General features: G+C 52.7%; 1 protein-coding gene across 5 annotated transcripts in view; it reads right to left on the minus strand.

The window, feature by feature from the left end:
- The window catches only part of SVIL (supervillin), a 233,216-nt gene extending 223,041 nt beyond the window's left edge, over window positions 1–10,175 (minus strand). For 2 of the 5 annotated variants that reach the window (XM_055147550.1, XM_055147547.1), the window contains exon 1: window positions 10,075–10,175. The gene's annotated coding sequence lies outside the window, so the exon portion shown is untranslated. Of the gene's footprint in view, window positions 1–8,594; window positions 8,734–9,583; window positions 9,756–10,074 lie in introns of those variants that run through there. The other 3 variants (XM_055147549.1, XM_055147551.1, XM_055147548.1) reach the window with 2 other exon arrangements.
- Window positions 10,176–11,296: the final 1,121 nt, after the last annotated feature.

The raw sequence follows: 11,296 nt of genomic DNA on the forward strand, positions 1-11,296 counted from the left end.
CAACAAATGAATGAACAAATTTTGTAACTACCTTCATTATTTTCTATATAATTCCAAGTTCAAAACTTCCTTCAGATGTTTCACCATGGCTAACCTGACAAGGTTTGCAGAATCTACTGACTACAAGACTCTGCAGCAGCATCAGTGAGAAAAGACAGATTCCTGGCTAAGCATCAGTCTGGACCACCATGGACCACCATAAGTTCCCATACCAAGGCTGAAAAGACACACCCAGATACACAGGAGCAAAGTGGGGGAATTAAAAAACCAAAAGTGCTTTCTGGTATAGGTAAGCATTCTTCCTCCTCTGAACTTACAAAAAGCAGTGAGGAGCAGGTTTGTGTGGGGGGAGGGTAGAGGAAATAAGGAGAAATTTCAATTCAATAGTGAGCACATTAAAGGTTTCAGGAAAGAGCCATTCTGAGCCAAGCAGAGAGCTCCAGATCCCATGGGAAATAAGACAGTTGCCCAACCCCCCCCCAACACACACACACACACACACACACACACACACACACACACACACACACAGTAGGAGCTTTATCAGCTGGGGACCCTGGGGTAATCCAAGCTTATTTCTGGAACAAAACACTTTTTCCTCAATTGGAGCCACTCAGTCCAGGATCTGCTAGGTCTACCTTCTAGTATGCTTTCTGAGCCAAAAATCTACTAGGAAATGCTCTCATTGAGGTTTTGGAACAAAAGGGCTTCGACACTGTTTCGATGCTAGGAATCTTTCTGACTGACACACAAGCCAGACTGGTCACAAAGCACCAACTCAACTCTGTTCCAAGATCTCTGCGAAAATATCACTGGGGGCAGGGACGGAGGAGGGGAGGTCAACATTCATTCTGCTGTGTGTGTGGACAATTTCTATGTGCCAGGGAAAAGTATCCAAAAGGAGCTTGTGTTTCACCAACTTTCCAGGTAAGCCAAGCCAGAGGAAAGCCAAAGTCAATTTCAAAATGTGTTTTCCACCCAAGTTCAGGCCTCGGCAATGCCCTGAGATGACCAGTTTCAAAACGGGTGTTTCCATGTCTCAGTTTACTGAACTGTCGTTTTAAAGCAAAGGTGCCTCTTGTGAAAAACCCAAGGGGCCTGAGACACAGTCCAGAGGTTGAGACACCAACATGTCTTGCATATGCAGCCAACCCTGGTACCCCCTATGGGCCCTCCACCCTGAGCACAGAGCCAGGAGTAAGCGCCAAACACCACTGGATATGGCCCCCAAACAAAAAGAAATGAAAAATCCTGAGCATATATGTAAAGTAGTGATCAAGCCATGTGGAGGCGACGGTCCCACAGAAAGAACTCTGGACAAATGCAGAGAGAGTTGCCATCGTGGGGAAGAAGAGACAAGAGAAAGAGCCGATTTTTCCCACCAGATGCACTGTCCGACACCAGGGAGACGGAAAGGAGAGACAGAGAGAGCAGCAGCCCCAAGAGAAACAAAGACACACGAGGGGGACAGCCTGGGAAAGTGCAGACACAAAGGCATGGCCTCAGCAGCCCAGGAGCCAGAAGAGGAATTACTGGCAGAAGCAACTAGAAGGACAGTGAGGGGGAAACTTACCCCATGTCAAAGAGCAGGCTGGGGGTGGCAGAAAGGCAATCGAACACCAATGACAGCTGGAGATAAGGGCATCCAAGGCAGAGTGTCCCTAAGACACTTGAAACCCGGGACTGCCAGGAGGTGGCCAGGCAGCAGCAACAGACCAAGAGCAGGGTAGCATGTCACAGGGACAACAAAAGGTTCCAGAATGCAGAGAGAGAGCTGCCAAAGTCAGAGAGTGGGGGCGGGGTCTGCTGGGGATGGGGTCTGTGGAGGAGGACTGTGGCTGCACCAGGAATATTCCAGAAGTCCTGAGCAAAAGCAGGGGTCCTGGTGGAGGCACTGCCAAAGCTCCCCCACCTCCTTCTCTCTCAGGGAAATAGCTGGTGTTTCGAATCTCTGAAAAGTGTCATGGGGCAGGGTCGCATGGTCACCAAGACCAAGCTGAGACGACTCCTGGTCCAGCAATCTCATCACGAAGAGGGTTTGTGTGCTGCTGTTTCTGCGGTGTTGGGAATGGGACCCAGAGCCTCCCACATGAGAAGCATGTGCTCTGCTGCGAGCGACATCACAGGTGGAGACAGTGTAGCACTGACAGTCCATAGGCATATGCATCTAGCAAGAATCAAGAGGCACTCCCTCCACTGGACAGGAAAACGCAGGTCAGTGCTGTCCACATCCTCCTCTGAAAGATGCTGCGCTGGCTGGTGGAAGAGGACAGGTCCCCTTCTCATGGCTGGGTGTGTCTCTGTGTGTGCGTGTGTCTTTGTTGAAGAGATCCAATAGCCATGAGAGAGAGAGGGGCGGCTGGTGGAGAGATAGCACAGCGGGTAGGGCATTTGCCTTGCACGCGGCCGACCTGGGTTTGATTCCCAGCATCCCATATGGTCCCCTGAGCACCACCAGGAGTAATTCCTGAGTGCATGAGCCAGGAGTAAACCCTGTGCATTGCCGGGTGTGGCCACCCCCCCCCCCCCCCGCGCGCGTGCGAGAGAGAGAGAGAGAGAGAGAGAGAGAGAGAGAGAGAGAGAGAGAGAGAGAGAGAGAGAGAGAGAGAGAGAGACGGAGACAGAGACAGAGAGACAGAGAGTGCATGTGTGTGTGTGTGTGTGTGTGTGTGTGTGTGTGTGTGTGTGTGTGTGTGTGTGTGTGTGTGTGTGTGTTAGGAAAAACAGTTGCATGTCAGAAAGCTCACAGCTGCACTTGGGATGAGACTTAAAACATAAGAGAGCAACCACACAGGGAAATGTACTAAGAGATTTATCGATACAGTCTGGGTGCTGCAGTGCCTTGCACACAAAGGAAGCCTCTGGAAGAAAGGGAGTCAGCCTCTAGCATGGTAGCAGTTGATCCTTCCAAGACTCCACCAGTGAGGGAGTGCTGAGTTTGTAGTCAGGCGATTTTACTTCTCATTGTAGCCAAAGATTCTCAAATCAAAGGGCCTCAGTTTCCCCTTCTGCCAAAGAGCTCCTCCCAGCCATCAGGTGCTGAAAAGTCTTACAGAGCTCTTTCAGGTTTCAGGTGAAAATGGTAAGGAGAAGCGACTGCAAGTCAGACACCACCATAAAGATCTAACATGACTGCAAGAAATGGATGAAGTCAAAGATCTGTGAGTGTGTCTATAGGGCCCAGAGAAGGATTAACGGGCTCAGAACCACCGGTGAACTCAGCCACTTGGAGGATCTATAGCCATAGCGGCAGTTTCTAGAATAAGAACCCCTGAGTAAGATGAGATTGAGTCAGAGGGTTTTAGACTTGTGCAAGTGATTATGGTTTATTTTATTACCTCTTAGAAAACAAAAGGATTGAAGTTGACCGAATCCCAATAAAGGATTGTGATTTATGCTTGAGCTACTAGTAGGCAATTTAAAAAAAAAAACACATTTGCATGCATTAGGGGGCAAAATAGACTACTGGGCCACTGTTGGGGAAAAGTATGGGAGGGTGGTGGTTACAGAGGAAGGCAGATTTCTCAGAAACATACAGACCTTCTCTCAGTACCTGCAATCCAAATTTTATAAACCAATAATACCTCTTCTATCGGCCTGGACTCAGATGCTCCCCAATTTTTACTGGCACATGAACCTGCTACTCTGGCTTTTTTTGAGCTGACTGGATTACAACAGTGACGTGATTACATAAAAAGGTGCCTAAAGAGGTCCCTTCAGTCAAACAGGCTGCCTCCAGCCGAGTTCTCCTCTTGTATTTGTTTGTATCTGTTATTTCTGAACTGGGCGTCCATCCAGGGCTCGGCCCAAGCCCTTATTCATCTTTTATAGGTTCTCCAGGCTCACTGCATTGTAAACACTCCATGTTAAGATTTGCAGAATTAAATCAAACAGCCAAAGCATCTTGGACATGTAACAACTTCTTAGAAACTCTTCTCAGGGATCGAAGATAAGGAGCAATAGCAAAGTACCTCCCAGCTTTCACAAAGGAAAAATAATCTGATCTTCTACAAACAACAAAAAAATATTATCAGATGCACATGGTCATATCCATGTATTTCATGCTGTAAAATAATTACAACTAAGTCTGATTCATTTGGCAACAGAAATAAAAACAACACTTCACTTTAACGTTAGGCCAAACCATTAATGTTAGACCAGATCTGTTCCTTTGTTAATTGATGAAATGTAAACACAGCCATCATTTTAAATCTGGGAAAACTATACATGCTAGTTAACCCAGGGTGGGGGTAAATTGTCCCTAAAAATGTTAATTCTGGCATTTCTCTTCAGAGCCTCTTGCCCAGACAGACTATATTTGGAGTAACAGTGACATAACAAATAAATAGGGCTGTTTACAATGGCTCCAATTTAACAAAGAGTGGAGGGAGATTTTTACCTTCCTTGGTTACTGACACAAAAGCAGCAAATGGAAGTACAGTTGCCCCAGCAGCTGGCAAGTCCTCTCCCATATGCGAAGAAGTTGTGAACAGCTGGGGAATGCAAGATGCTTTGGAACAAGCTGCTATGTGATCCGAAATAACCATTGCCTGTTCATCTTCTCCACAAAGGAAGCAGCAGCCCCGCACAGGTCTTGCGCGTGCCCCGCAGCTGCTTCCTTCTTCCCAGTCTCCTGCAACAAGTGGCTCCGAAGGGAGCAGATGCCCAAAGCAGGAACCTGGCGCCTAATTCTTTGCATGCTGTCCCTTGGATAGGCAGGCTGCCTCTCTGGGAGTTGGGGAGCTGCATTTCATTCCCAAATGCAACCCTTTTTAAGGCTTTAAATGGCAGCTACTACCTGTATTCCAGTCCCACAGTTCTTTCACTACCACCAAGTGGGGGGGGGGGGAGGCGCTAGGAGTGTTTTAATGACAAAAGGTTTCAACTCTTGAGCCCAAAATGGAGCCCTGATGGAGTTATGCATGGCCAGGGATATGACACCAGGGCAGTGTGTGTTTTGCATACATGCGGCTTTGGATTTGATCCTCTCCCCAACACATACACACACATACACACACACACAGACACACACACACACACACACACACACACACACAACCACAGGCAAAACGGGAAAATGTAAAAGCAAAATCAAAAACTACTCAAAAACCACCTCTACCTGCCATAGCATAAGAAACTAGTTCTCCAGTCAATTATACTTGCTGAATTGAAAACCTTCACATGAACTAGCTAGTGGCATTGACTGTTCAACTAGTTTTTAAGCTGATCTCAGTATTAGATTACATGCTACACATGTGTGAAGTCCCAAGTGTGGCCCATGGAACCACCAAAAAAACCTCAAAGTAAATAAATAAAAGTTAGATGAGCAACTTTCAGATAGAAGGCTTTTGTATTTGCACAAATATATTTTTTAAGGATTATCTCCCATTTTTCTTCCTCCCTTCTTCTCTCACTTTGGTGGCTCTCCCTTAAAGAGAAATTGATTCGGCTAGTACACACATGGTCCCTCTTACCAAACTATTCGCTGAAGCGAGTTTCCTTAAGTGTTCAAATTGGCTCGTCAATGAGCAAAGAAAACACTTTTCTCCAGTTTGGTTTTGGTCACCCCCTCACTTCCTCCAGTCCTGTCATTTCAGTGTTCAGGATTCAAATTTAAAGGAAAGAGAAATGGCTGGAGGGCTGGCCACAAAATTATACAGCGGTGTGATGTGGAGGGATACCCGGCAGTTCCGGAGTCCCTCAGAAATTCCTTCAACAGTAGACCAAGTTTTCCATTACTACCAACACACCCTCCCTTCATTTCCTAACCGAAAAACAGTAATAAATATAGCTCATACTATTTGGTGGTAATAACTAAGAATAACAAGTTCAACAATTTCACCTCTTAGCATGAAAGATTTCTTAAATCTTCCCGAAGAAAAGGGAAGACAGATTTCTTAAATCTGTGTGACTGGCTAGCAGCCTGGGGCTAGCTTCTGGTGTTAAAGACCTTCCTCTGGATGATCAAACTTAATCCTGCATGTTTGGAATCAACAGTGTCTGCTGTGACAGTTCTCTCTGTCCTGGAAGAGAGAAAGCAGAGTTTAGCCAGTCTGAACAACTTTCCTGGTTTTCTTTTTTTTTTTCTTTTTGGGTCATACCCGGAGATGTACAGAGGTTATTCCCGGCTGTACACTCAGGAATTACTCCTGGCAATACTCAGGGGACCCTATGGGATGCTGGGAATCGAACCTGGTTTGCCGTGTGCAAGGCAAATGCCCTACCCTCTGTGACACTGCTCCAGCCATATTGCTCCAAGCTATTGCTCCAACTTTCCGGTTTTCAGAGCTGTGCGTGACTGGGGGCAGCAGACAAGGCCTGCTTTTCTGCCTTCAGAGGCTTGCCCTTAATTACCATGCCCACTGTCTCCTCCACAGGCACCACTCTGAGACATTCTGAGTCACAAACTGTCATTCCAGAGAGCCAACTAACATCATCTTGAAAACAATACATGTAAGAACACCAGGAAGCCTCTGGGGGCAGAGCAGGAGTATAGCAGGGCACTGCCTTGCAAGCAGCCAACCTGGGTTCAATCCTAGCACTCTGTCTAGTCCCCCAAGCCCCACCAGGAGTGATACCTTGAGTGCAGAGCCAGGAGCTCGGCCTGAGCATCTCCAGGTGAGCCCCCATCCCCCGCCCCTTAACTAGTAATACGAAGTCTCATTTTATGAACTTAAGCTTGAAGATGCTGAAAGATGTGTCGATAAAAGCCATGTTCGCAGATCCTTACAAACGAAATGAAAGGGCTTTAACTCATCAGGCAGCTATTTCTGAGGTGGACTTCATCTTAAACACATTCATTCACCCCTGCTTGGGTAAGGAAGAAACTGCAACTGCTTGCAAACAGGGCAATCAGACAGGGATGGCTGCTGTGTTCAAGTCAACTCGGGGCCCACCTGCCTAGAGAGCCCCAGAAGCAAAGACCCACTATTTCTGACTACCTTTGGAGTTTTCAGATAACTCTAAGGGTTCTCAAACCTTTCGTTGGGGTTGCAGCAGATATATGACCTGAGCCTTCAATCAGCGGGGTTGGGGGAGAGTGAAGGTTGGGAAAGGAGAGGGGGAACTTTCTGGAAACATCTCTGCTCAAGGAACTGGGCTGAGCACCCAGCCTGTGAACCTCCTTAAGAAACCATTTCCTGGGGTCGTGATAATACAAGAGTTAGGACCCATGTTTTGAATGGAATGTCCAGGTAACATGACTTCCACCTGCATATATTGGTAGCACCACCCTAATGATCCTAGTGGTCTCTGGCTTAGCAAGACCAGAGAGTACTAGCAAAGCGTCCTGGAATCTCAGGGCCCAGGCCTGTGAGCACTCCCAAACACACCCCACACTCCCACACCCCCAAAACGCAAAACTTGTCCTCATCTGCAAAACATAAATAAGCACTTTGGAGGAGGCTGGAAGCTTTCGAAGAGAACAGAACGGTGCCCATCCTTGCAAAGGGGGTATTTATGTGCAACGCTCACATAAACCACTTCCTGCCCTTCGCTTACTACAAAGAGCTTGGAGGCAGATAAGAAAACAAGAGAATCCTATCCGCCAATGCCGGCGGGATAGGGTTGCATAAGCCAGCAAAAGACCGAGCTTTCTCTTCCGCAGCACGTTCTCACTTCGGCGGCCCAGTCACAGCAAACATGTGGCGCGCAGCGCAGATGCGGCCCCTGTCATTCCCACGAAGGCGCTGGTGCCTGCGCAGGGGAAGGGGTGTGTGTGGGGGGGGGCAGGGGAGGTTGTGAAAAGTTGCCACAACCTTAGGGTGGAAACAGGAGCGCTTCTCCATTCCCCCTGTTCTCTCCCCCTTCTGCAGAGCTTCAAACGGCAATAAACTGTCAGACTTCACAAGAACTGTAACGGCGACGCCGGAAGCGCTTAACCCCGCACCTGACCCAGATTGCGGCCTGGACAGGAGCCGCCGGGGGCCCCCCTCCCGCTGACGGTAATGCAATTACCGCCATCTGGAGAGCTGCGCTCGGGGTGCCAGGGTAGCGCTGCGCGCTGTCACCGGGGACCGCAGGCCGGCGGGCGGGGCGCGGGCAACTTCCAGTCCGCGCGGGCCCTGACCCTGGCACGGGGGAGGAAGGGATCCCCAGCGCCCCGGCTCGCCACCGCCGCTCGCCCGGGCCCTCGGGAGAGGAAACGGGTGGCGTCGCGGCTCTGCACGCACACGGACAGCGGCGGCCGCCCCCCACCCCCCGGGCCCGCCCCTCCTCGCGGCGTAACGGGCCGCCGCGCTAACTTCCCGAAACTCCGCCGAGGGAAATCCTGAGCCTGCCCGCATCTCCGGGCCGCGCGCTCCGGGCCGCGCCCGGGACGGAAGTGGGTGGAAGCCCGGGCAGCGGCGCGCCTTTGTTAGGGCTCTGGGACCCCGCGGCGCGGGCATCAGCCGCCCCCTCCGGGCCAGCAGCGCCCCAGCTCCCGCCGAGACCCCCCGGCCGACCCGGAGCGCCCCAGCAGCAAAGCTGATCTCACCTCCGGTCCCCCGGGGGACGCGCGAGGCGGCGGTGCCCCAGGCTGGCCCGAGTCCTTACGTGGCCCGTCCCCTGCCTACCCCCCGCCCCGGGCCACCGCGCCGAGCGACGAGCCTCACCTTCCCGACACCTCCGGGGACGCAGACCTGTCGCTTCCCGCCAGGTGGCCAAGCCGGAGCCCCGACTTCGTTAACGGCCCTGCGGTTCCCCCCTCGCCTGGGTTCCCCGGGCTGGGATCGGGTCCCCGCCCTGGCCGAGGATTTCCCGAGGCTCCTTACCTGGAGGCTCGCACGAGTCCCCTCCCCTCGGCTGGCCCGCGCGCCGCTCGCCAGCTGGCGCCCTCTGCCGGGCCACCGGGCTGCAGAGGAGTCGCGACGGCGCGCGGAGCAGGGCCGGCGGGGGTCAGCGACCCCTCCTCTCCGCGCCGGCTGCTATACGCGGGTCACGCCTGGCCCGGCGATCCGCCACCCTTCCGAGTTGAGATGCTCCGGCAAGAAAGCAGCCCCCCACCCCGGCCAGACCTGTCCCCGTGTCCCTCCGGGGTCGCGCCACTGGAAGGCCAGCTGCTCCAAACCACCAGCCCTCCTCCCCGGGAAAAGCGTCTCGAGGGAAGCGGGGTGACGCTTGTCTACACGTCCTGTTTGAAAACTAGAGAGGCAGTTCCGCTGTGCGATGCCCAAGTTTGTACCCAGTGACTCAGGAGAGTTAAAGGGACTGGACGGAGAGAGGAAGGCGGTGGCCACAGGCACGCACGCGCGCGCGCGCGCACCACACACACACACACACACACACACACACACACACACACACACACACACACACACACACACACACACACCCCTCCACCCCGGGTGTCAGAATTAGGAAAAGGCTTGGGGCGCGTTCCAGGTGCGGTCGCGGGCTGGAGATGGAGCCAAAGGTCCTGCTTACCGGGCCGGGAGGAGCGTCCCACCGACCCGCTCTTTCCCCGAGCAAACACCCTCGCCAGCAGGTCCGCCTCCATCCCTCCGAAAACCCCAAGTTCGAAACGGAACTTCGCAGAGGGATCGGGTGGCGGGGAAGGCCACCCGCGTCCTGCCGCCGAGCGCGTCCCCCCGAGTCCACTCACCTCCCGGGCGCGTCCTGCCGAGTCCCAGCCGCGCCCGCTGTCCCGGCACACCTGCCCGGGACGCGGTGGCTCCCGGCCCCCGGGGGGGGCGCACACCCGGCGCGACGGCACAGACCCCCTGCTGGCTGGACCCTCGGCGGTGAGATCCGGGGGAGTCGGCTCCGGCCCCCACTCTCGGCAGCGCTGCGAGTTCAGAGGCCTGGGCAGGGCTGACCCGGACGGCGCCTCCTTTCCCGAATCCCGGTGGCTGGCGGGTGCCGAGTATTAATTGTAGGGCCCCGGGAGCCGTCGGCCGGGCGCTCTGAGTGGCTCAGACCGCGGGCCAGGCCGGCGTGGCCGGCATGACCCACCCCTTAGGCGCGCCCCCGTTCTGGCCCGGCCCGGGGGCGCGCCCTGGCGCACGCGCCCGGCGGCTCCGGGTTCTCCGCGGGTCGCAGGTTCGCCGCTCTCGGGGGACGCTGCTGCCCGGAGGTCCGAGGGGCGCCGCTTACCTCCGACACCCGAGCGGCCCCTCGGAGCGACGACTGGGCTCGACCCCGTGCGCGAAGCTTGTGGTCAATAGAACTCTGGGAGAGTTGTCAAGGAGATCTTCCTCTCGTTCGGCCACTTGCTACTGTGACAAAGTTCCGCCCCCTTCCGAACGGCGCGGCTGGTCTCGGGAGCAGAGCCGTCACAGATCAGCGGCCACCGAGGATTTGTTAAGGCGCAGATCGCGGCTGTCTCGGCTCGCCCCCACCCTGAGCCCCGCTGCATTCCCGTTCTTGACGTCTGCCAAGAACAAGCCCCAGAACTTGTTTCTCACAACTTCCCAGGTGATGCTGAGGCAGTGGGGCCGAGTAAGCGAGTTAACGTTTGTCAAGGGCTCCGTAGGTAATCTGCAAAGTAGGAGATAAAATTAAACTTGCCAAAGCCAGTGTGCGACTTGTCTGTTTCAGTAGGTGGTTTTCACGCTGAATTTCCTTCCAAACACTGCTTTCTTCTTTCTTCTTCTTTCTTCTCCTTCTCCTTCTCCTTCTCCTTCTCCTTCTCCTTCTTCTTCTTCTTCTTCTTCTTCTTCTTCTTCTTCTTCTTCTTCTTCTTCTTCTTCTTCTTCTTCTTCTTCTTCTTCTTCTTCTTCTTCTTCTTCTTCTTCTTCTTCTTCTTCTCCTTCTCCTCCTCCTCCTCCTCCTCCTCCTCCTCCTCCTCCTCCTCCTCCTCCTCCTCCTCCTCCTCCTCCTCCTCCTCCTTCTTCTTCTTCTTCTTCTTCTTCTTCTTCTTCTTCTTCTTCTTCTTCTTCTTCTTCTTCTTCTTCTTCTTCTTCTTCTTCTTCTTCTTTCTTCCTCCTCCTCCTCCTCCTAGGGATAATTGACGTTTACTTGCTTGGTAGGCAACACAACACACATACACACACACACCAGTCTTCATTAGAGAAACTAAAGGTGAGTACACTACTTTTACGAAACCGGAAACACCATAGTAAAGTGTTACAGACTGGGGGAGGAGGGTTGTGAACAAAACCCGGCTATTTCCTAAGAGTGCTGGAAGTAGCACGGCCCAATACTCTGGGACTATATGAGGTTTTGAGGTAGAACTTGTGTTGGCTGCATGCAGAAAGCGCCTTAAACCTTGTACTACCTCTTTGGCTCCATTTGTCTGGTTTCTGTGTGTGTGTGTGCGTGTGTGTGTTTTGTTTTGTTTTGTTATAAAGACACTAGTTCTATGGAATTGAATGTC

Source organism: Sorex araneus, chromosome 9 (assembly GCF_027595985.1).
Source record: "Sorex araneus isolate mSorAra2 chromosome 9, mSorAra2.pri, whole genome shotgun sequence".
NCBI lineage: Eukaryota > Metazoa > Chordata > Mammalia > Eulipotyphla > Soricidae > Sorex > Sorex araneus.